The following is a 24,684-nucleotide window of genomic DNA, read 5'->3' as shown; positions in this document are numbered from 1 at the left end:
TCCTCATCCTCCTCCTCGTCTCCTGTTGTATCATCCTGAACTACTGGGAGTAAAGGCGCAGACAGGGGCCTAGCTGGCTGCGTTGTATTAGGAAGCAGTTTTTGCTTGGCTACTGTGGTCTGTGCTAAAGGCTGAACCGTGGTCGATAAGGTATCAACCCATGGAGGAGCGGGTTGTACCACTGGTGGTGTAACTATGGGAGGAGGACGGTGATCCACTAGGGTGCCCAACAACTGTTGTACTGCCCTGGGAGGCTCCTTAGTAGCCACCATGACAGAAGACTGGCCAGGGGGATATAGCAATTGACACACAGCCCCTCCTGAATGACGTCCTGCTCAGACAGGCCTGCAGAACAAGCCCTGCATGACAGGAGCTTGGGAGACTGTCTGAGTGCGCCCCCGTTTGGACACAGTGAGATAACCCAAATAGTGGGGGGAGTATACAATAGGTATAGCCCTGAGGGGGAACCTAGAGTGATACACAAACATATGTGACCAGAGGATAAAACCTCTGAATCTTCCTCAGAAGATATAAGAGAACACAGGGACAGAAACTAGTTACTGACAGATAGGAAAGAATAGACTGGCACTAAGTCACAGACACAATCACTACCAAAGTAGCTGGCTAAAGCAAAGTTCTGCTGCTGCACCCCAATCATCCACTGTACCCTATGGAGTAAGTGGGATGTAGGAGTCTGTGAAAGCGCTACAGTGTGTGGACGGTTTCACAGGGGAGACTGTACCTGCGCTCTAGGAGGCTCTCTCAGAGAGAGCCTTACCTGCTCCTGCGCTCCGGCCACACCGTCTAGGATGAGAAGTGTCCGGCGGTGCTAGGCTCTGGATCTCTCCCCCACCGAGTACCCCTCTTGACCGTGGTCGTGGGGGAGTTCAGACGCCGACAGGAGTGAAGGCAGAGGCAGCCCAGCCGCATCAATGTGGCTTAGTGTGAAAATAAGAATAAAAAATGAAGATAAAAGCTTCTTTGGGATAACTTATATGAGGTAATCCCTGCTGAATTTGACGGTGCTCCAGCTTCCTGCTGGCACCAAAAAAAACAACTGAGGATGGAGGCGGGGTTATAGGGGAGAGGGAGCAGGCATCCTGGGAAACTTTCAAAGCTTCGCTGATTGGTGCCACGGTCCTCTGGATCCGCCTACAACCCGATGTCACCCCATGGGAACCATGGAACCCGAGGAAAAAAATGCAATTACAGTAACCACCTGCAGAATATCTGTGGCAATTATTATTATAGTGGGAAATATGTACACATAATATGTTTTTATAATTTACTTTTTAATACTAATAAAGTGATCTATACTTCGGTTATAGGGCTCTCTTACTTGTTATTTTATTTGTGTCTAATTAAGTTATACAGAATACCTATTGGGAGCTGCAATAGACTTAAGTCGTCTTGTAATGATCTGGTTAGACAGCATTCATTTTGATTGATTAATATATTTTTAATGTAAAGTATTAACACTTGATTGTCATGATTATCCTTTTCACCCAGAGAGTGTGAGGAGGAGACTGGTCAGATCTCTGGGCTGGTAACACACAGTGACATGATGTGAGAGCAGGAATATAATGGGGGCTGATGGCTCCTGATTTCTGAGATAGCTGTATTAACAGAACAAGGAAAATACTGTATGCAATAAGTGATTATTCCTCACCTGTGTTGATATCTGTAGGGATTTCCTCCTTCTTACACTGCTGATCATCCCTCATATATGTTTCTTCTGTCTCTATATCTTCTTTTTGATCAGACACATAAGACTCTTCCCTTATCTTCATATCCGTCACATAAGTCTCTTCTTCCTCTGTGTCTTCTGCCTTAATGTCAGTCACATACGTCTCTTCTTCTCCCTTTATTTCTTCAACCTTAATATCAGACATATCGGGGGAAATTTACTAAAGGAAATTTGTAAAAAAAATAGGTGTATTTGTATCCAGAAATACACTTATTTTTGACATTTACTATCCCGAAAATACGGCAATTCGTATTCGTAGTGATAGCACATCAATACGACTACGAATTGCCGTATTTTCGGGATAGTAAATGTCAAAAATAAGTGTATTTCTGGATACAAATACACCTATTTTTTTACAAATTTCCTTTAGTAAATTTCCCCCATCATCACAATGAACCTACAAATAAATATCACATAAATAATGTCTGACAGTATTGAGCTTACATAGTAGATTATTGATGTAGAACACACACACACACACACACACACACCTGTTGCAATTCATATAGTGACAGACTTTGGTATATTGGGGAGACCCTTATTCCCACCTACCTGATCCTCCTGTGGGGTCCTGTGCATCTCCTCTGTATAATCCTGGGAATACAGAGGACGGGGACATCTCTCTGGGGTATCTCTGTTACTGGGCCCATCTGTAGGAGACACAGTGACTGAGGACATGGTATATATGTGATTATCCTGGGAATACAGAGGACAGGGACATCTCTCTGGGGTATCTCTGTTACTGGGCCCATCTGTAGGAGACACGCAGTGACTGAGGACATGGTATATATGTGATTATCCTGGGAGGGAATACAGAGGACGGGGACATCTCTCTGGGGTATCTCTGTTACTGGACCCATCTGTAGGAGACACACAGTGACTGAGGACATGGTATATATGTGATTATCCTGGGAATACAGAGGACGGGGACATCTCTCTGGGGTATCTCTGTTACTGGGCCCATCTGCAGGAGACACACAGTGACTGAGGACATGGTATATATGTGATTATTCTGGGAATACAGAGGACGGGGACATCTCTCTGGGGTATCTCTGTTACTGGGCCCATCTGTAGGAGACACACAGTGACTGAGGACATGGTATATATGTGATTATCCTGGGAATACAGAGGACGGGGACATCTCTCTGGGGTATCTCTGTTACTGGGCCCATCTGTAGGAGACACGCAGTGACTGAGGACATGGTATATATGTGATTATCCTGGGAATACAGAGGACAGGGACATCTCTCTGGGGTATCTCTGTTACTGGCACCATCTGCAGGAGACACACAGTGACTGAGGACATGGTGTATATGTGATTATCCTGGGAATACAGAGGACGGGGACATCTCTCTGGGGTATCTCTGTTACCGGGCCCATCTGTAGGAGACACGCAGTGACTGAGGACATGGTATATATGTGATTATCCTGGGAATACAGAGGACGGGGACATCTCTCTGGGGTATCTCTGTTACTGGGCCCATCTGTAGGAGACACGCAGTGACTGAGGACATGGTATATATGTGATTATCCTGGGAATACAGAGGACGGGGACATCTCTCTGGGGTATCTCTGTTACTGGGCCCATCTGTAGGAGACACGCAGTGACTGAGGACATGGTATATATGTGATTATCCTGGGAATACAGAGGACAGGGACATCTCTCTGGGGTATCTCTGTTACTGGCACCATCTGCAGGAGACACACAGTGACTGAGGACATGGTATATATGTGATTATCCTGGGAATACAGAGGACGGGGACATCTCTCTGGGGTATCTCTGTTACCGGGCCCATCTGTAGGAGACACGCAGTGACTGAGGACATGGTATATATGTGATTATCCTGGGAATACAGAGGACGGGGACATCTCTCTGGGGTATCTCTGTTACTGGGCCCATCTGTAGTAGACACGCAGTGACTGAGGACATGGTATATATGTGATTATCCTGGGAATACAGAGGACGGGGACATCTCTCTGGGGTATCTCTGTTACTGGGCCCATCTGCAGGAGACACACAGTGACTGAATTTTTGGTACTCTTTACCTAGAAGGGCGCCAGCGATGTTCATCGCGATTGTCGGGTGTAAAATTGCGCTCATCGCGGTGATTGAGGCATCGCGGGTACTATTTGCGGGGCAAGATCACCGCGATGACCGCGATGCCTCAACTTTCTAATCGGCAGCATGTAAAATCGTGGTGATTGAGGCATCGCGGGTGTTATTTTGGTGGACAAGATGCCCGCGATGCCCGCGATCACCGCGATGGCAGTGATTCCTCAACTTTTTCGTCGGCCCCATTGCAAAATCGCGGTGATTGAGGCATCGCGGGTGTTATTTTGTGCACAAGATGCCCGCGATGCCCGCGATTTCGCGCCACTCACATCTGTAATGGGTTCAAATGACCCTTTAATGACCCTAATTCTGCATGGTAACATCTGTAATAGGTGGAATGGCCCTTAGTCTGCCTAGCTACATCTGCCCTAGGTCCGTCTGCCTAGTTACTCATTTTGACACCATCCTCCTGTCTGAGGCCAACCCCCTGTGTCTGCATAGTGACAGATGTTTATAGGACAATAACAACAAAGGGTACATCCCACTGCCTCAGACCGGCCCCCTGTGACAGTTTAAAAGAGCTTGATTTTGTGGGGAATTTTGTTGGTTGAGAGGAGCTGTGGTTTGAGAGAGAGAGATTTGCGTTTTGATTGATTATTACTGATTCCTGAGAGCCTGCTGCTGATTCCAGTGTTGCTGCTGCTGTTCATTCTGCTGCTGAGTCACCGTGATTCCAGAGACTGTGCTGCTGTTTCTATTGGTGACTGAGGCCCTGCTGCTAATTCGGCCTTCTGCTGTTTCTGCTGTTCCTGTCATGGCCATGGCATCTGGATCTGGAGTGACCATGTACTCCCTGCCTCAGACGGAGGCGGAGGCTATCCGATTCCTCCAATCGCATCACCTGTTGCCCAAGGAAGCTACCTGCGGCAATGGGCATGCCATGAAGCTCAGCGAGAAGGAGGTGATGTGGCGCTGCCACGTGAGAGCCTGCCGCCAGAAGATCAGTCTCCGCGCTGGCCTCTTCATTCCTGGGTGCCGGATGTCGTTTGTGAACATCATCAGGTTCATCTTCAACTGGTCCGAGGAGTTGACTTCCGGTGACTACTGTGAGCGGCACCTTGGCATCTCCCCCAAGACAACGGTGCTGTACAATAAGTACATGAGGGAGGCGTGCCTCATGGACTTGATGGCTCAGCCCCAGCGCCGCATTGGAGGGCCCGACAAAATTGTCGAGGTCGACGAGACTCTGTTTGTCCGCCGCAAGTCCCATGTTGGCCGTGTGCTACCCCAACAGTGGGTGTTTGGGGGCATCTGCCGGGAAACTGGGCAGTGCTTTGCCACAAAAGTGGCCACCCGGGACGCCCCCACTTTATTGGCTGCCATTGTGGAGCATGTGGAGCCGGGCACCACCATCTACAGCGATTGCTGGAGGGCCTATAACACAGAACAGCTGGAGGCGGCAGGCTTCCAGCACGCTCAAGTTAATCATAGGTATAACTTTGTTGACCCCACAACAGGGGTGCACACCCAGAACATTGAGCGCATGTGGGGGGCGGCGAAATGGCGCAATAAACGCCACCGGGGTACTGCCAGACATTTGCTGGAAGGCTATCTACAAGAATTCATGTGGAGAAAGAGCATTGGTATGAACCAAACTTTTGAGCGTATTTTACACGCCTTAACATTGTTAGAGAAAGATGACTGAAAAACTATGGACTTTAAACTTGTAAAGCTGTTTTTTTTATGCTACTGTTTGTTTGCATTTCAATGTTATCTATTTTTTATTCAAGTAAATTACTACCTTTTATTCAAACTTGTCTTTACTGAGTCAGTTGAGTGATTTTGCATGTATGAGTGAATTTGCACACACACCTGAATTAGGCCCATTTCCTGCTCTCACCCCCAAAAAAGTAGTTAGATTCCCTGGTATCTTAAGCAGTGTTCACCCATAATGTTGCACCCCTTAGCCATATTTTGTCCCTGTAATTAATCATGTATCACCCCCTTAGCCGTATTGGGTCCCTGTAATAGTTCATGAATCATCCCTAGCTGTATTGGGGCCCTGTAATTTTTTGCTAACTGTACATTTGGCCCAAATCATTTGCTGACTCCTCTCACACTGCTTATGTGTGACAGAGGATCACAGCAATCTCATTTTATATATCACCCCTTGCCTTATAGTGGCCCTGTAATTATTGTCCTGTAATTATTGCCCCCCTCGAAATTACACCTGCTGTCACCTCTCACACTGTTTCTGTGTGACAGAGGTTCACAGAAATGTGATTCCATCATCATTTTAGGCCAGTTAACATTGAAATCGCGGTCATCGCGGGCATCTCGGGCATTGAGCTGTGTAATGTACACCACAATGCCCGGGATGCCCGCGATGACCGCAATTTCATGCACTTTTAGCACTAGTAAAGTAACATTTAAATCGCGGTCATCGCGGGTATTGAGCTGTGCATTGTACACCTCAATGCCCGCGATTCCCGCGATGCCCGCGATTTCATCCAGTAATGTCACTCAAACTGAAAAAATGCATGTAGGGAAGGCAGGAAGTGTCCCAGCATGCATTTCACTCACTACAGAGCGCGCAATCGCTTCCACACCCTGCCCCTGAGCACATGTAAGTGGCCTGTGGCGTTTTTGGGTAAATTTTGGGGGGGGGGGGGGAGAGGGGGACAGGGGGGGAGAGGAGGGGGGGAGAGGGGGGGAGAGGGAGGGGGGGAGAGGGGGGAGGGGGTGGGAGGGGGCAGATGGCTTGTGTGGAAGAAGGGTAGAAGGGGGTCCCAGTGGCAGTTGGAGGGGTGTGGATCATTGGAACTAATGTCATTTGGTCGACCCCAGTAGGTCGAATGTGTGAAAAGGTTGACATGGGTTTATGTCGACCTTCCGACTATGTCGACTGCCATTAGGTCGACTGGGGTTAGGTCGAATTGCTCTTTTTGGGGGTTTTTTGGCCGAAATGTCAACAGTGTTGACATGGACACTGTTGACATAGTGAATCGGACCCTCGCATCGCTCGCTTTGCTCGCCACATCTTTAATAACCTCCTCCACGCCCTAGTGGATGGTAGGGCATGAACCACTGCCTGTCGGCACATGTCAGCACCAAAAAAAACCAAAAAGAGCAATTCCACCTAAGCCCAGTCGACCTAATGGCAGTCGACATAAACCCATGTCAACCTTTTCACACATTCGACCTAGTGGGGTCGACCAAATGACATTCGAACTAATGTCATTCGATAAAATGACCGCATCCCATATTATCAGTGAGTGACTTATGTTGCTATATGGTATTGCACATAGCAACCAATGTAAGTCTGTTAAAATTACAGTGGATAACACTGGTTGCTATGCGAAATAGCGCATAGCAACATACGTCACCTGCATATATTATGTTTGTGACAATTGTTGCTATGCACGCTTGCACATAGCAACCAGCATTTTACACTGTGAATTAACATTAAAACGGTGGTTGCTATGTGTAAAAAGCCATAGCAACATATGTCACCGACTGATAATCAGTGGGTGACATATGTTGCTATCGCTTTTTACACATAGCAACCACCGTTTTTAACAGCGCTTGCGATGTGCACTAGCACATGGCAATGTACGTCACCATATTATCAGTGAGTGACTTATGTTGCTATATGGTATTGCACATAGCAACCAATGTAAGTCTGTTAAAATTACAGTGGATAACACTGGTTGCTATGCGAAATAGCGCATAGCAACATACGTCACCTGCATATATTATGTTTGTGACAATTGTTGCTATGCACGCTTGCACATAGCAACCAGCATTTTACACTGTGAATTAACATTAAAACGGTGGTTGCTATGTGTAAAAAGCCATAGCAACATATGTCACCGACTGATAATCAGTGGGTGACATATGTTGCTATCGCTTTTTACACATAGCAACCACCGTTTTTAACAGCGCTTGCGATGTGCACTAGCACATGGCAATGTACGTCACCATATTATCAGTGAGTGACTTATGTTGCTATATGGTATTGCACATAGCAACCAATGTAAGTCTGTTAAAATTACAGTGGATAACACTGGTTGCTATGCTAAATAGCGCATAGCAACATACGTCACCTGCATATATTATGTTTGTGACAATTGTTGCTATGCACGCTTGCACATAGCAACCAGCATTTTACACTGAATTAACATTGAAACGGTGGTTGTTATGTGTAAAAAGCCATAGCAACATATGTCACAAACTGATAATCAGTGGGTGACATATGTTGCTATCGCTTTTTACACATAGAAACCACCGTTTTTAACAGCGCTTGCGATGTGCACTAGCACATGGCAATGTACGTCACCATATTATCAGTGAGTGACTTATGTTGCTATATGGTATTGCACATAGCAACCAATGTAAGTCTGTTAAAATTACAGTGGATAACACTGGTTGCTATGCGAAATAGCGCATAGCAACATACGTCACCTGCATATATTATGTTTGTGACAATTGTTGCTATGCACGCTTGCACATAGCAACCAGCATTTTACACTGTGAATTAACATTGAAACGGTGGTTGCTATGTGTAAAAAGCCATAGCAACATATGTCACCGACTGATAATCAGTGGATTTCTATGTCATTGGATTTTGATTAATGATGTTTTTTTTATTTTTTTGGGGAATTGAAGTTGCTGTAATCGGTGGAATTGAAGAACAAAAAAAATAAAAATAAACGCCGTTATCCCCCGAATAAGGTAAGTCGTGCTTAAATTGTTCTTCTAATTAATTTGTAAATGTAACCCAAATGCCTTTTTTTTCCCAGGGTACCACCCCCACTATCCACGCGCACCCGAAGCGTGGCGAGCGCAGCGAGCCCCGCGAGGGGCGGCGGTACGCGTCCTCCGACCTTTTCATGCCCTACTATCCACGTCGGCGTGGAGTTGAGAATATAATAGTGTTGCGAGCGCAGCGAGCCACCGAGCCCGAAGCGTGGCGAGCGCAGCGAGCCCCGCGTGGGGACGCGGATACCTTTACAGGTAAACGCGTCCCTTCAACGGCTTCACTGGTAACTGTGCTCGTATTGCAGTGAAGCCCGCGAAGGGACGCGCTTACCTGTGAAGGTATCTGCGTGCGCTCGCCACGCTTCGGGCTCGGTGGCTCGCTGCGCTCGCCACACTATTCTATTCTCAACTCCACGCCGACGTGGATAGTAGGGCATGAAAAGGTCGGAGGACGCGTACCGCCGCCGCTCGCCACGCTTCGGATGCGCGTGGATAGTGGGGGTGGTAGACTAGCAAATGTGAATGATTTTTGGTGAAAATGGAATCGCCTCACATCAGATGCCATGGGAGTTGTGCCATTTGATGTGATGCGATACCATTTTGACATACCGTATAGACATCAATTACTTATAGATGGTTTTGTTTGTGTTTTTGTTTTACAGCAATGTCTCAGCGAGAACTGTCAAACGGTTTCATGGCGAAGGTCATTGATTTGTATAAGGAGAATAGGTGCCTCTGGGAGATGAAACATCCGGATTACTACAACAAGGCGAAGAGGAATGAGGCGTATCGGAAAATGGTGGCTCTTGTACGCAAACGGGTACCTAATGCAGACGTCGCCTGGGTACAGAAGAGGATGACGAATATGCGGACAGTTATGGTGAAGGAGTTGAATCGAGTACGGCAGTCTCAGAGTTCCGGAGCCGATGCTGATGACGTCTACGTGCCGAAATTATGGTACTACGAGCGGATGAAGTTCATCTTGGAGCAGAGAGAACAGAGTGGAACAGGGGGAACGGATACGGAGGACACCTCTTCGTCCGTTGCAGCGGAGAGTGTGGACGTTGTAAGTATTTCCTGACAAATGTCTTGCATGTAAGTGACTGTGAAATGTCATGTTATAACCATTTTCCCTTTTTTTCCCCTTTCTAGAAAGTTCCCCCTGAGACAGAGCAGGAGCCTGTGGCAGTTGCAGAGGGGGACAGTACTCCAATGACGGAGAGCACTGCACCTGCTATCCCGAGGAGGCGTCCCAGAAGACAGCTGTCCAGGACTGCTCGTAATGTCCAAGGGCATTCTAGCACGTCGGCACCGGAGGCACCTCAAATTCCCCTTGACGATTTCCAAATTTTTAGTAATAACCTTGCCGTGGAAATGCGGGGCATGGCGCCAGACCAGCTCCATGAGTGTAAGAGGTTGGTATATAGCGTTATAATGCGTGCATCAGAGAGAAGTCTCTCTAGTGCATGCAATATAGAGCCATCTGCCAACGTCGTATGGCAAGCAGCCCAAATGCCCAATTACCCCTATCACTACCCTTCGTACAGTGCGTCGGGTTATGCTCCGCCTCCTCCTGCCCCTTTTATGTACGCGCCGAGGCCCCCTTTGCCACCAGTCACAGACCCTTCGTCTTTGCCTGGGACTATTTCAAGTGCTCTGTTGAGCACACAAAGTCCCCTCCCAGGTGAAGAGCGCCATTAATTAGTGATTTGATTTTAATTGGTTTTTAAATTATTGTGCCTTGCAGCAATGCCCTTGTTCCACTCTGTTTGTTATTTGCTCCATGATGAACTTTGTTGCTCGTAGGCCATAATTTCGGTTACTGATGGTCGCAGTATCGGACTCCTGGACTTTGAGCTGTCCGTACTTGTTTTGCACCTTCACCATGGACTGTTCCGCATATTTGCATTTTCTTCTGTACCCAGTGCATGTTTGCATTAGGGTGCCTTTTTGCGTATTGAGCCCCATTTTTTGTATGCCTCATTCCGATTTGCCTTGTTGTAATCCAGTTCCTCCCAAGAGGCATCTATTCTCCTATACTTTCAATGACCTTCGCCCAGACCTTCCCCCCCCCCCCCCACCATTCTTTAAAAAAAAAAAAAAAAATTATTTTATACTAAATTAAAAAAATAATATATTTTATTAAAAAATAAAAAAATAAGTCAGAATTTGAAATTCTTAACCTGTGTCGTGTCTTATTTCATTGTCTTATAATTAAGGAATGCCAATTAATTTGATGTGTTTTTTTATTGTATTTTGTTGATTTTTTGCGCACCCATCGCGGTGATTGCAGGCACATGACGGCCGTGGTCACCCGTGATGCAACCGGCCGCCATGTCCCCGCAATCACGGTGATATGTGCGCAGTTTGCCATGTAATTTGATGTGTTTTTTTATTGTATTTTGGTGCTTTTTTGCGCACCCATCGCGGTGATTGCAGGCACATGACGGCCGTGGTCACCCGTGATGCAAACGGACGCCATGTGCCCGCAATCACGGCAATATGTGCGCGGTTTGCCATGTAATTTGATGTGTTTTTTTATTGAATTTTTTTGCTTTTTGCGCAACTATCGCGGTGATTGCAGGCACATGACGGCCATGGTCACCCATGATGCAACCAGCCGCCATGTGCCCGCAATCACCGCGATATCTGCGCAGTTTTAATGTTAAATCACCGCGATATGTGCGCGTTTTTACTGTAAAATCACCGCAACAGGTGTGCGGTTTGATTGTTATCTATGACATTTAAGTGTTAGGTGGAATTTTCATGTATTTTTGTATTTTTCACACTTTTTCAATTGAGGGATGCCATGCCATTTGCTGTGTTTTTCATTTTTTTCACTTGTCTTTTTTCCACAGCCAGAAATCGCGGTCATCGCGGGTACATTATTGTGCGCCCGCGATGCCAACGACATCGCGATGACCGCGATGATTGATCAATCGCGGTCATCGCGGGTACATTGTTGTCCACTCGCGATGCTAGCGACATCGCGACCGACGCGATGATTGATCGCGTCGTTAGCATCGCGGGTGGCCAATAATGTACCCGCGACGACCGCGATGGGCGCCGTTCTAGGTAATTTTTATTGAATTTTAAAGGAGTACACCTATACCAAAAACAAGGCTAAGGGTAGACATTTAAGACATAGGGGATATGCAACATTCCAGCATCAAATGGTAATACAGATTGTGAAAAGATATACAGTACATTGGGATCAGGATATGTAAATTACTACCGATACAAGTAAATAAGAGCCCAACTACCCGAAGGCGCCATTCGGGGTTTTTTAGACAAATATAAACAAGTGTATGTGATGATAGAGGATGTGGATATTAAAGAGTATAAAGCCACCCTGAATTGAGCTGACCTAGAATAATAGCATATCCGGTTAGAGTAAAAAAAAAAAATCAATGACTGTCTACCTATTTAAGTAAAAATGAACAAAACCCAAATTAAACCTTCCCATAACTACCCCAAAACAAACCTCCCCATAACCCCCCACCGTGTATAACCTTAACCCCCCCTAGACCTATACTAAGCTACTATATACTAATCTAAAACCACCTCCCTCCCACCCTCCCTCTCTCTCTCCCATGTATGGATAACAGACAAATGGACTGTATGGGGCAATGACCCAGTATCCGTTAAATATATATACCCAAAATTTACAGACAAACTTGCATTATAGAAATTAGCCACAGCAAAGAGTGTGAAATGTACACAGCATAAGGACAAATAAATAACAGGATAGATAGATATATATATATATATATATATATATATATATATATATATATATATATATATATATATATATATATATATATATATATATATATATATATATATATATATATATATATATATATATATATATATATATATATATATGACAGTAAGGTAAATATATAAAAAAAAATATGAATAGTCAAAAATATTAATCCGGCCAACTCTCTATTTCTAATAGGGCCTACACACATCCCGATTTTGGCCAGAGATATAGCATGCCAGATTTAGCATAGCAGATTTCCTTTGAGCACAAAATCATCTATATTGCTTAGAACGTGCAAAATGTGTCAACGATATGCCTCAGCGATTCTGCTTAGCGATTTAAGCATGCCAGATTCTTCTTGGGCTCAGGGAGTGTCCAGATGAGCAAAATCGGTGGTCACTTGAGCACAAAAAAAAAGACACCACACAAAAGGCGCCCGATATGCAGGGTCTTGCTAAACGATTTTGCTAGATTGATGGGACATGCTCATTCTTCATCTTATGGGGCCTACACACATGCCGATTTTGTGCCATTTTCTAAGCGATTTAGCAAGGTCGCTTAGAAACTAAGCATACATCGGTGTGTGTGTGTGGGGGCTAAACCGATATAGATGCGCGGCCCCGCGCGTCTAAATTGCATTAAGATGAAGAATGAGCATGTCCCATCAATCTAGCAAAATCGTTTAGCAAGACCCTGCATATCGGGCGGCTTTTGTGTGGTGTCTTTTTTTTGTGCTCAAGTGACCACCGATTTTGCTCATCTGGACACTCCCTGAGCCCAAGAAGAATCTGGCATGCTTAAATCGCCAAGCAGAATCGCTGAGGCATATCGTTGACACATTTTGCACGTTCTAAGCAATATAGATGATTTTGTGCTCAAAGGAAATCTGCTATGCTAAATCTGGCATGCTATATCTCTGGCCAAAATCGGGATGTGTGTAGGCCCTATTAATGCGATTTAGACGCGCGGGGCCGCGCATCTATATCGGTTTAGCCCCCACACACACACCGATGTATGCTTAGTTTCTAAGCGACCTTGCTAAATCGCTTAGAAAATGGCACAAAATCGGCATGTGTGTAGGCCCCATTAATGTAGCAAAATTAACTCAGTGTGCCTTTAACCACCCACCCACCCAATTTAAGGAGAATAGCAATGTGGATCGACTGGGGCGGTGGACCCATGGTATTAGGTGGGGCAAACCTATTTCTCTCATAACCAGCAGGCGCGAGAAGTTTAATATTACCCCTGTTATACAAAAAAAAAAAAAAACTCAGAATACAAACATATGAATAGCATAATAGGAAAAAGCACATTAGAAGGAAATACGTGTCAGACCGGCCAGGTTCTTAATAACAGCAGAGTCAAGCACGCATATCCTCTCCTAATCTGGCCAGCATTCGGCATCATTGAAGGAAGAAGGTAGAAAGAGTTTTGGCGGTGAAAAAAAGAGGGGTTTTCAGGCAAGTCATACAATAGAAGAAATGTTCAGGATCAGGACAGCAATTAAACTGTGCTGTATGCAGATTCATAAAGAAATATATAACTGAGGTGTGAACTGGCATAGGGATGACAGATGCCACCGGTGTAGAGGATACAGGCATATTGCCCTCCACAGTGGAGCAGTGCATGGCCAAAGCATTGTCCAGTGCAGGAGCAGGCAAGGCCAAAGGGTCAATAAGCACAGGTAAATCTGGATCGCGCGGTTCAATGTTATAGGTAGAAACTGGGACATTCCCTCGCATATCATCTAGCTGGCGAAGCAGTCTGACAGTAGATCCATGAATTGCTCCTAGTATTTGTTGTAGAGATTGTTCCATGGTCATGTATAGAAATCGCACGTATCAGGATTTATGGGACTATCCAAAAAGCAAACTGGCAGCAATAGGATAAACCCAATATAAAATGATGGCGGCTAGCACGCCACCAAGTGTAGGACAGTGCCAGTATAATGTGTTTCAGGATGTATGTAACTCAGGGAGTCCAAAGGCAGAACACTGTTAGCAGTGTCTTGACCAAGTATCCAAACAGGTACAATGTTGCCGGCCCACCAAGTGTACCGCATCAGGCACTACTCACTGCTGCAGAACCGTCAGACAGCCTCACTGAAATGTGTTGTATACAGCAGCAAACAGGGAGCTCCAAGTCACTCCGGCACCAGCCAGCCGTCACAAGGTTCAAAGAGCCCCCAACAGGTGTCTCAGTCCAGCGAACGGGCAAGTGGGGCAAGAACGCGCACCACCCCGACACTCAGGAGCAGGGCGCCGTGTGGAGCGAATCAGAGCTGGAGCGCAGCAACCCGGCTCGTATTTTCAGCTGGATTCCTTAGGCCACAAGATGGCGCATGTGCAGGCCAGGGTCACAGTCTTTGACCAGCGCGACAACAGAGCTTCTCCTCAGAGTCCCCTAATGTCGGAGCTCCTGCGGGCAGACAGAAATATGCCTGGCAGCTTCCCCCACTTCTGCAGGGATTTTAAGGCAAGTGAGCCCCCTCAGGATATTAAAACAGGATATTATAAGCAGAGAGCTGGTGCAAGTAGCTGCTTCTAGATGGCCGCCGAAGCCACGCCCCCCACAGTGACTGAATTTATTGTACATGTGGATTAGCAGATGAAGTGTGTATATAGGGGGCCCCATACCTGCTCTCCCCTGTACAATAACAAAGTCTCCTCTTACCCAGTGATGTGAGGGGCCGGTGATTCTCCATCATAACATTCCTGCACAGACCCTTGTGTTCCTCTATATACTCCTCCTCCTGCATAGAGAGATAGACAGTGACATCCTGACACCTTCTAGGAAACCGACACACACAGTGATACAGTCATCACCCAGACACATCCCCCGGTGTTACTGTATAATGCCCCATTCCCAGCAGTCACTTCTCCGGTCACATCCCCCGGTGTTACTGTATAATGCCCCATTCCCAGCAGTCACCTCTCCGGCCACATCCCCTGGTGTTACGGTATAATGCCCCATTCCCAGCAGTCACCTCTCTGGTCACATCCCCCGGTGTTACTCTATAATGTCCCATTCCTAGCAGTCACCTCTCCGGTCACATCCCCTGGTGTTACTGTATACTGTCCCATTCCCAGCAGTCACCTCTCCGGTCACATCCCCCGGTGTTACTGTATAATGTCCCATTCCCAGCAGTCACCTCTCCGGTCACATCCCCCGGTGTTACTGTATAATGTCCCATTCCCAGCAGTCACTTCTCCGGTCACATCCCCCGGTGTTACTGTATAATGTCCCATTCCCAGCAGTCACCTCTCCGGTCACATCCCCTGATGTTACTGTATAATGTCCCATTCCCAGCAGTCACCTCTCCGGTCACCTACCCCGGTGTTACTGTATAATGTCCCATTCCCAGCAGTCACCTCTCCGGTCACATCCTCCAGTGTTACTGTATAATGCCCCATTCCCAGCAGTCACCTCTCCGGTCAGCAGCTGGATGATCTTGTTGGTGAGTTCCAGGATCTTCTGCTCCTTGTCTCTCCCATGTGTCAGTGAGTGAGGTGGAGGCACAGTGATGAGGCTCTGGGTCCTGCTCAGTTCTCCTGACACACAGGGATGGCAACTCGGTGTCTCATGGTCACTGGATGTCTTCTTCACTACTACGTAACCCTGTGTATTGGAAAATACACTATCACTGCATACACTCCCAGTACCCTCTCTTATTGCTATGTGATGTCACCTCCAAGATCCACTAGTCAAGTCACTGTAGTATTAATAGATTAGTGATATCAGTGACACTCTCAGATCCCCTCACCTCCATAGTGATGTCCCTGTATTATTACTATAGATATAAGTGATGTCACAGTGACGCTACCAGATCCCCTCACCTCCCCAGTCACGTCCCTGTATTATTACTATAGATATAAGTGATGTCACAGTGACGCTCCCAGATCCCCTCATCTCCCCAGTCACGTCCCTGTATTATTACTATAGATATAAGTGATGTCACAGTGACACTTCCAGATCCCCTCACCTCCCCAGTCACGTCCCTGTATTATTACTATAGATATAAGTGATGTCACAGTGACACTCCCAGGTCCCCTCACCTCCCCAGTCATGTCCCTGTATTATTACTATAGATATAAGTGATGTCACAGTGACGCTCCCAGATCCCCTCACCTCCCCAGTCACGTCCCTGTAATATTACTATAGATATAAGTGACGTCACCGTGACGCTCCCAGATCCCCTCACCTCCCTGAATTATTACTATAGATATAAGTGATGTCACAGTGACGCTCCCAGATCCCCTCACCTCCCCAGTCACGTCCCTGTATTATTGCTATAGATATAGGTGATGTCACAGTGACGCTCCCAGATCCCCTCACCTCCCCAGTCAGCAGGTAGATGATCTCCAGGGTGATATTTAGAATCCTCTCAGTCATGTGACTCTGGTCCTTGTCCATTCTCGGGGAATCAGTGACGTGTCTCACCCTCACGTGATGTCTAGTAAATACTCCGTTTCCTCACTGCTCCGTTGTCTAGGTGTTAATATAATTACAATAAACACCACACAGTACACATGTAACATATTAGGTAAAGGTGCCCATACACTAGTCCGATTTGGGCCAATTTCCCCCGATCCCAATGGAACGGGCCGAGAAATCAAATGTGTTTGACGTCCGCCTTGGGTCCGATTCGTATCGGACCTGAGCAGGTCGTCGGACCGGTTGCCCACCCGGCGACTCTGCCCCCCTCCTGGTGGTGGGGAATGGGGTCACATGGGATACATCGCATGTGAAAGGACAGTATGTGATGCATCGTATGCAGGTCCCAGGTGGCTCGGAGGGGGTCGCATGGCCATACACTGCTGCGATACATCCCAGTAGTGTATGGCCACCATAAGAGAAATCCACACAGAGGCACAACAGCTGCCTCTAATGTTTCCGCATATATATATATATATATATATATATATATATATATATATATATATATATATATATATATATATATATATATATATATATATATATATATACACACACACACACACACACACACACATCATACAGAGAACAATGGGCACATGTACAGTATAAGAACTATAGAATACCACAATGTCCATTGTAGTACATGGTTATCTCAAAATAATGGTAATGGGGCACCAAAGGCTGCTCACCCTGTATAATCATCATACTACTACTACTATTAAGAAGATATCAGTGACTAAAAACAGTGAAAAAATGTACATCTAGTTAATTTAAGTTTTGTAACAGGACAGAAAGCTGCTCCCTGATAATAATAATAAAAAAAAAAAAAATTAAAAAGAGGCTGCTCAACTATAAAATGATACCACCACACTAGAGTCTGCTCCCTCTGTATACTATTTGTAACATTACACAACAGGCTGCAGGTATAGCATTTGTAACAGGATGCCACAGTCCGCTCCCCCTGTATAACAAGGACACCTCAGGCTGCTCCTTGTATTACAGGACACCACAGGCTGCTCCCCCTGTACTACAGGACATCACAGGCTGCTCCCCCTGTATTACAGGACACTATTGGTTGCTCCCCCTGTATAACAGGACACCACAGGCCGCTCCACCTGTATAACAGGACACCACATGCTGCTCCCCCCTGTATAACAGGACACCACAGGCTGCTCCCCCTGTATAATAACACCAGGGCAGCACAATACCATCACCTGCTGCCAGATACATCAATGTCTTCTCTCGGTCCCCCGTAACTTAATCACCGTGGCTGCTGGAAGTGAGAGGCCTCAGGTAAGATCAGCAGCGCTGCCCCAGCAGGAAGCCGAGATGCTGCTGCTACACTGAACGCGGGAATTAGTCTTCGGTAAAATGGCCGCCGCTCTCTCACACAGGGGACATTCTTTATAGTGCCTTACTAAGCGTCGTATTTACATCACGGAATCTATCCACTACCGGTGACCTCACATCACAGAACTCTACATTCTCTCAATGCAATTACTGCTTCTACCAGTCCGGCAGTGATGTCTCATTGTGTGTCCTCATACAGCGGCAGCCATTTTGTTGTGGTTTGTACCCAGCTCCCAGACTTCCCAGCGGCTGTAGCCAAAGTGTATTTCCTGTGTGGGGCAGAGTAGGAGGAGCTGTGTTACCAGGGAAACGTCCCTTCCTGGTGCGCATGGCAGGCAGGAGGGAGAGTGCTGCAGCTGGCACCAGGTGACCCCAGGTATTATACTGCTAGTAACAGCATAGTAGTGATTGCTGGGTGTGAGCCATAAGGGCACTTACAGGGGAGCTGCTGTTCTACTCACACAGGCTGCAGTATAATACCAGGTGTCAGAGCCGATACAAGGTTTCTTGGCACCCAAAGAAAAACTCTCTATCTCTCTCTGCGGTCCCTCTCTCTATCTCTGCGATCCCTCTCTCTCTGCGGTCCCTCTCTCTGCGGTCCCTCACTCTATCTCTCTCTGCGGTCCCTCACTCTATCTCTCTCTGCGGTCCCTCTCTCTATCTCTGCGATCCCTCTCTATCTCTCTCTGTGTTCCCTCTCTCTATCTCTGCGATCCCTCTCTCTATCTCTCTCTGCGGTCCCTCTCTATCTCTCTCTGTGTTCCCTCTCTCTATCTCTGCGATCCCTCTCTCTCTGCGGTCCCTCTCTCTCTGCGGTCCCTCACTCTATCTCTCTCTGCGGTCCCTCTCTCTATCTCTGCGATCCCTCTCTATCTCTCTCTGCGGTCCCTCTCTCTCTGCGATCCCTCTCTCTATCTCTCTCTGCGGTCCCTCTCTATCTCTCTCTGTGTTCCCTCTCTCTATCTCTGCGATCCCTCTCTCTCTGCGGTCCCTCTCTCTCTGCGGTCCCTCTCTCTATCTCTCTCTGCGGTCCCTCTCTCTCTCTCTCTGCGGTCCCTCTCTATCTCTCTCTGCGGTCCCTCTCTCTCTCTCTGTGATCCCCCTCTCTCTGCGATCGCTCTCTCTATCTCTCTCTGTGTTCCCTCTCTCTATCTCTCTCTGTGTTCTCTCTCTCTGTCTCTCTCTGTGTTCCCTCTCTCTATCTCTCTCTTTTGGTCCCACCCCTTTTGTAGGGCTGCCTGCTTTCCCAGATTCCCATGGCTGGTTTTCCATCCCAATCCACCCCTGATGTCAACACAGTCAACATAAACACTAAAACGTACCACTGCGCCCCCACCGCATGGATCACTGCGCTCACCATGCTTCGGGCACGGTGCCTCCCTAAGCTCGGCACACTATTCTATTCTCCCACCATGCCATTCTATTCTCCCACCATGCCATAGTAATTCTGCCTGTTGGCACATGTCAGCTCAAAAAACAGAAAAAAAAACCCCAGGTCAACCTAATGACCCTGTCGTCCTAACCCATGTTGACCTAAAGCAGGCATGTCCAAACTGTGGCCCTCCAGCTGTTGTGAAACTACATATCCCAGCATGCCGTGCTATAATTTTAGCATTCCCTAATAGTAAAACTGTGGCAAGGCATGATGGGAGTTGTAGTTTCACAACAGCTGGAGGGACATAGTTTGGACATGCCTGACCTAAAGTCTTGTCGACCTAAACTCATGTCGACCTAGTGGTGTCGACCTACTTGGTGGTGACCCAATGACCGTATCCCCTGTGGCATTACCCTGCTGGGCCTGGTGCTGGTTATTAAAATACGGGGACCCCTGCTTATTTTGTCCCCCATATTTGGGGAACCAGGACCAGCCCTACCAAGGTATGTCCTGCCCCAGCAAAATCCACCAGTGATCCCGCTAGGCTTATTTTGCAGGGCGCTGCACCCTGCCCCTGTAAAAGCTGCCGAATTCATCCTGCCCGTTTTTGCCCGCCCTGCGCCCTGTACAGTTAATAGGCGCTGAGAAGTTACGGTACCTCCCCGGCCGTTGCCGCGCTTCTAGTACCCGCCCGCTGAGTGTACAATGCTGAGCGCGTCAGCGTGTGGATACTCCCCTCAGCCCATTTTTTGGTTTTGTTATATGTCACAGCCATTTATATCTTTCTATCAGATACGCTGAATTGTTTACAGTGGTACCATGGTAACCAGCTGCGTGTACTATGACGATTTCCGGGACATAGGAACCTCAAACGGGTCCCCGCCTGAATGCTCTGCATTTCTGTTGCATTTCTGTTCCACAACGCGTGTGGTACTTCCGGTATCACATGGCGCCGTGATAGGAATGTGGAGATGGACGGGAGTAACCTGCTGTGTGTTGCGGCGTGTCCGAGGAGATTGTTGATGACATGCAGGTGAGTTAATCATTTACAACATATATATATGTGAGCTCTAGCCATCAGTACTGTGATGCCCCCTCTTGAGAAAGGTGCTCTCTAGCAGCGAAACGGCCGTTGAGGAGCCAGTAATGTATTTTACCTGTATCTGCCTGTTGGGTGTCTCAATACCTTGCCTCATGTGCTCTACTTTTGATGCGAGCTGGGCTGAATAAATGTGCTATTCTTTGAATTGATGATTTCTGCTTGATTGGTGCGGGTCCTCTTGGATTGCATTAAGGAATCGACATATATATATATATATATATATATATATATATATATATATATATATATATATATATATATATACTTTGTAGGTTTGGCCGAGCACAGCTACCCTTGATGCTTTAGCTGGTCGGGTGCCTCGTCAGTAGATATACAGACTTTGTGGCGGTGGACGTAGCACTCCAGACACTTGGGTAATCCAAAATAGAAAAGCTTTATTGAAGACAAGCAACGTTTCAATACTTGCGTATTTTCGTCAGGCTCAATATAAAAACCACTCGTTCACATTTATATACCCCTCAGGTGTGTGTCACGTGAGCCGGTGAGTTATCTGCCCACCCCTCACGTGACTGCGTGCTTACAGACACCTGTGTACTGTTGACCTGTCTCTCTGGGCGTGTACATCAGGCTCAGGTGTGTGAACCCATCATCTCGCTGTATCAACATACTGCAAGAAATACAAAAAAGTTCAAAAAAGACCAAAGAGAAGATTTTTTATATAATACAATCAACGGAATCTCTTTTTAGTTTGTTAACACTTATGTCTTCACTGTTTACAGCGTATCCCGGCTACGGCACACGTACACTGTATGACGCCAGATACCACTCCTCCTTTGGGGGTGTGCCGAATGACGCATGAGCCGGAAGTTCGGATGTCCGGGACCGGAGCCGGGCTACACGCTTGTCACTGCATCCATAAAAGTCTCCCACGGGAGGTAAGAAAATGTTTTGTCAACCTGCTTTATATGCATTATGATTTAAGTGGACCTGAGGAAAAAACCTTCGGGTTTTGAAACGTTGTCCTACCTGCTTTATGATTTAACCCCTTCCCGACATTTGACGTACATTTACGTCATGGTCGGGATGTACTTCCCGACACATGGCATAAATGTACGTCATGACTTTAAACTGTCACTGCGTCTAGAGACGCAGTGACAGAGGGACGATGTCTGCTGTCCCTGACAGCAGACATGTCCCTGCATGCCGCCCCCCCGTCGGCGATCGCTGTGATTGGCTGTTCAGTGTGAACAGCCATTCACAGCGTTTTCCTGTGTTACCAGCGAATCAGACGCTCGGTAACACAGGTGTCAATCACCGCCGGGCGTCAGGGGGCATGAGGGGGTCATCGGTGACGACGACACCTCACCCCACCTGCCCCCAAGGCTGTGATTGGTCCGTGGGACCCACGGACCAATCACAGCCAAGGCGCGACATTTAAACTAACGGTGACTGCGCTGCAGACGCCATTCCGGTCTGGAATTGCGTGCAGAGCGGTCACCGTGCCTATCTGCCGTGATACTGACCTGATCCTTGCAAATACTTACCTGATCCTTGCAAATACCTTACCTGATCACCTGATCACTGCTTGTAGCGTGCTGGATGCTTCCTGGATCTGACTTCTTGGGACTTCCTGCTGCTGCTGCAGTGTGATAGAGAGATAGAGAGTGATAGATAGTGATAGATAGTGAGAGATAGAGATAGAGAGATAGTGATAGAGAGTGCTATATTTTGTGTCTGCTACCCCCCCTTTTTGGGGCTGCAGGTTTTTTTTTATATATATAACTGTCAGTGCTGCTGCTGCAGTGTGATAGATAGTGATAGATAGTGAGAGATAGAGAGATAGATAGAGAGAGATAGTGATAGAGAGTGATAGAGAGTGCTATATTTTGTGTCTGCTACCCCCCCTTTTGTGCTGATCAGTATATCTGTGCTGATCAGCAACTTTTTGGGGGTGCAGGGTTTTTTTTTTTATATATACCTGCCAGTTGCACTGTCAGTTGCACCAAAGGTTGTGCACCTGCTGCCCCTCACTGGTAATCAGTGTCGCATCACTGATCACCTTTTTTTTTTTTTTTGAGGGTGCTGTGGGGTCTTTTTTTAATTTTTTTTGATCAAATTTTTTTGATCAAATTCCTGTTGCCTTTGAGCGCTGTTCAGTGACGGACGTTACTGACCAACATCTGTGCTCAATTTTTGGCGCAGGACCTTTTTTTTTTTTTTTTTTCTGCACTACATACACACTACACACTACATACTACATTGAAATAAAGTTTGTACCCCCCCTACACTATACACGTGTTGAAACATTTCACTACCAGAAACACAAAAATAAAAATGGCATCCCAAATGTCATCCCAAATGTCATCCCAAATGTCATCCCAAATGTCATCCCAGTCATCCAGAAGAATGTATTCAGCGGAGGAGGCATATGCCATGCTTGCCTCTGACTCTGACACAGCCAGTGAGGCAAGCGGGGAATTTGAAGGATTCATCTTAAGCTCCTCTTCCTCCTCTAGTGATGAGGGACCCCCTCAAAGACGCCCCCGTAGAGCAGCTGAGACCCCCCCCCAATAATTGATCTCGTATGGACCCCACCACCAGACAATTTTGAGCCCCAGGTTCCTGAGTTTTTGGCCATCCCAGGAATCCAATTTGATTCCACAGGTCTCAGAGAAATTGACTTTTTCAAATTATTTTTCTCTGATGATTTTATAAATTTAATGGTGGACCAAACTAATTTATATGCCCAGCAGTTTATTGCTCAAAACCCCACGTCATCATTTGCTAGGTGGACCCCTGTAGATGCAGTAGAGATGATGACGTTTTGGGGTCTGGTGTTTCATATGGGCATAGTAAAAAAGCCAGAAATTAGGCAATATTGGAGTACAGATGTTCTGTACAGCACCCCACTTTACCGTATGGCCATGACCCGGAATCGTTTTGAGTTAATCCTTAAATTTTTGCATTACAACGATAATGCACAGTGCCCACCCAGAGATGATCCCACCTTTGACCGGCTATTCAAAGTCAGGCCGGTCATTGATCACTTCAGTGCCAAATTTGAAGAGATGTACATCCCAGATAAATTCATTTGCATAGACGAGTCCCTTATACATTTTAAAGGAAGGGTTAAATTCCGCCAGTACCTTCCCAGTAAGAGGGCAAGGTATGGCATAAAAATGTATAAGCTGTGTGAAAGCACCTCAGGGTACACCCACAGGTTTAGGGTATATGAAGGGAAGGATTCAAGAATTGAACCGCCAGAATGCCCCCCCTCCCTCGTAGGTGTTAGTGGAAAAATTGTCTGGGATTTAGTGCACCCCTTCCTGGATAAAGGTTATCACCTCTATGTGGATAACTTTTACACCAGCATCCCCCTGTTTAAGGCCCTTGGTTCAAGAGGTACAGCAGCTTGCGGTACTGTGCGCAAGAACCAAAGAGGCCTCCCAAAAACGCACATTGCCCAAGTAATGAGAAGGGGTGAAAGCAGGGGAATATGCACCGAAAATATGTTGTTGGTCAAATATAAGGACAAGAGGGATGTCCTTATACTGACAACAATTCACGGAGACAGTACCACCTCCGTCCCTGTACGAGGTACCAGTACCCACACCTCAAAACCTAATTGTATCCTGGATTACAATAGGTACATGGGCGGAGTGGATCTTACAGATCAGGTACTGAAGCCGTACAGTGCCCTGCGGAAAACAAAAATCTGGTACAAGAAGCTGGCCGTGTATATCATCCAGATGGCACTGTATAACGCTTACGTGCTATTCCGTTCTACCAGCCAGAGGGGGACATTTATGCACTTTCAAGAGGAAGTCATAAAGGGCCTAATATTTGGGAACCAGCAGGCAGAGGGCCCCAGTACTTCTAGTACTGGCCCCCGTATTGTACCAGGGCAGCATTTTCCTGATGAAATCCCCTCCACTGGAAAAAAGGGCAGGACACAAAAAAGGTGCAAAGTTTGCTATAAAAAGGGAATAAGAAAGCAAACTATTTTCCAGTGTGACACTTGCCCCGACAAACCCGGCCTATGTATAAAGGAGTGTTTTAAAATATGCCACACATCTATGGATTTTTAGGTTCATCATTTCACCGTGCTTCGGGGGTCTTGCTA

General features: G+C 46.7%; 1 protein-coding gene and 1 long non-coding RNA gene across 2 annotated transcripts in view; one reads left to right on the top strand and one right to left on the bottom strand.

Moving 5' to 3' along the window:
* The window catches only part of LOC146010220 (uncharacterized), a 137,929-nt gene that overhangs the window by 2,835 nt on the left and 110,410 nt on the right, over window positions 1–24,684 (bottom strand). The gene's annotated exons all lie outside the window — the stretch shown is intronic.
* The window catches only part of LOC146010233 (uncharacterized), a 13,725-nt gene continuing 7,468 nt past the window's right edge, over window positions 18,428–24,684 (top strand). The window contains exons 1-2 of the long non-coding RNA XR_014444749.1: window positions 18,428–18,499; window positions 21,341–21,496. This is a non-coding gene — a long non-coding RNA (uncharacterized LOC146010233). The remainder of the gene's footprint in view (window positions 18,500–21,340; window positions 21,497–24,684) is intronic.

This window comes from Crinia signifera, chromosome 6 (genome assembly GCF_055691185.1).
Source record: "Crinia signifera chromosome 6, ASM5569118v1, whole genome shotgun sequence".
In the NCBI taxonomy this organism is placed as follows: Eukaryota; Metazoa; Chordata; class Amphibia; order Anura; family Myobatrachidae; genus Crinia; species Crinia signifera.
This window is presented reverse-complemented; position numbering and strand designations above follow the sequence as displayed.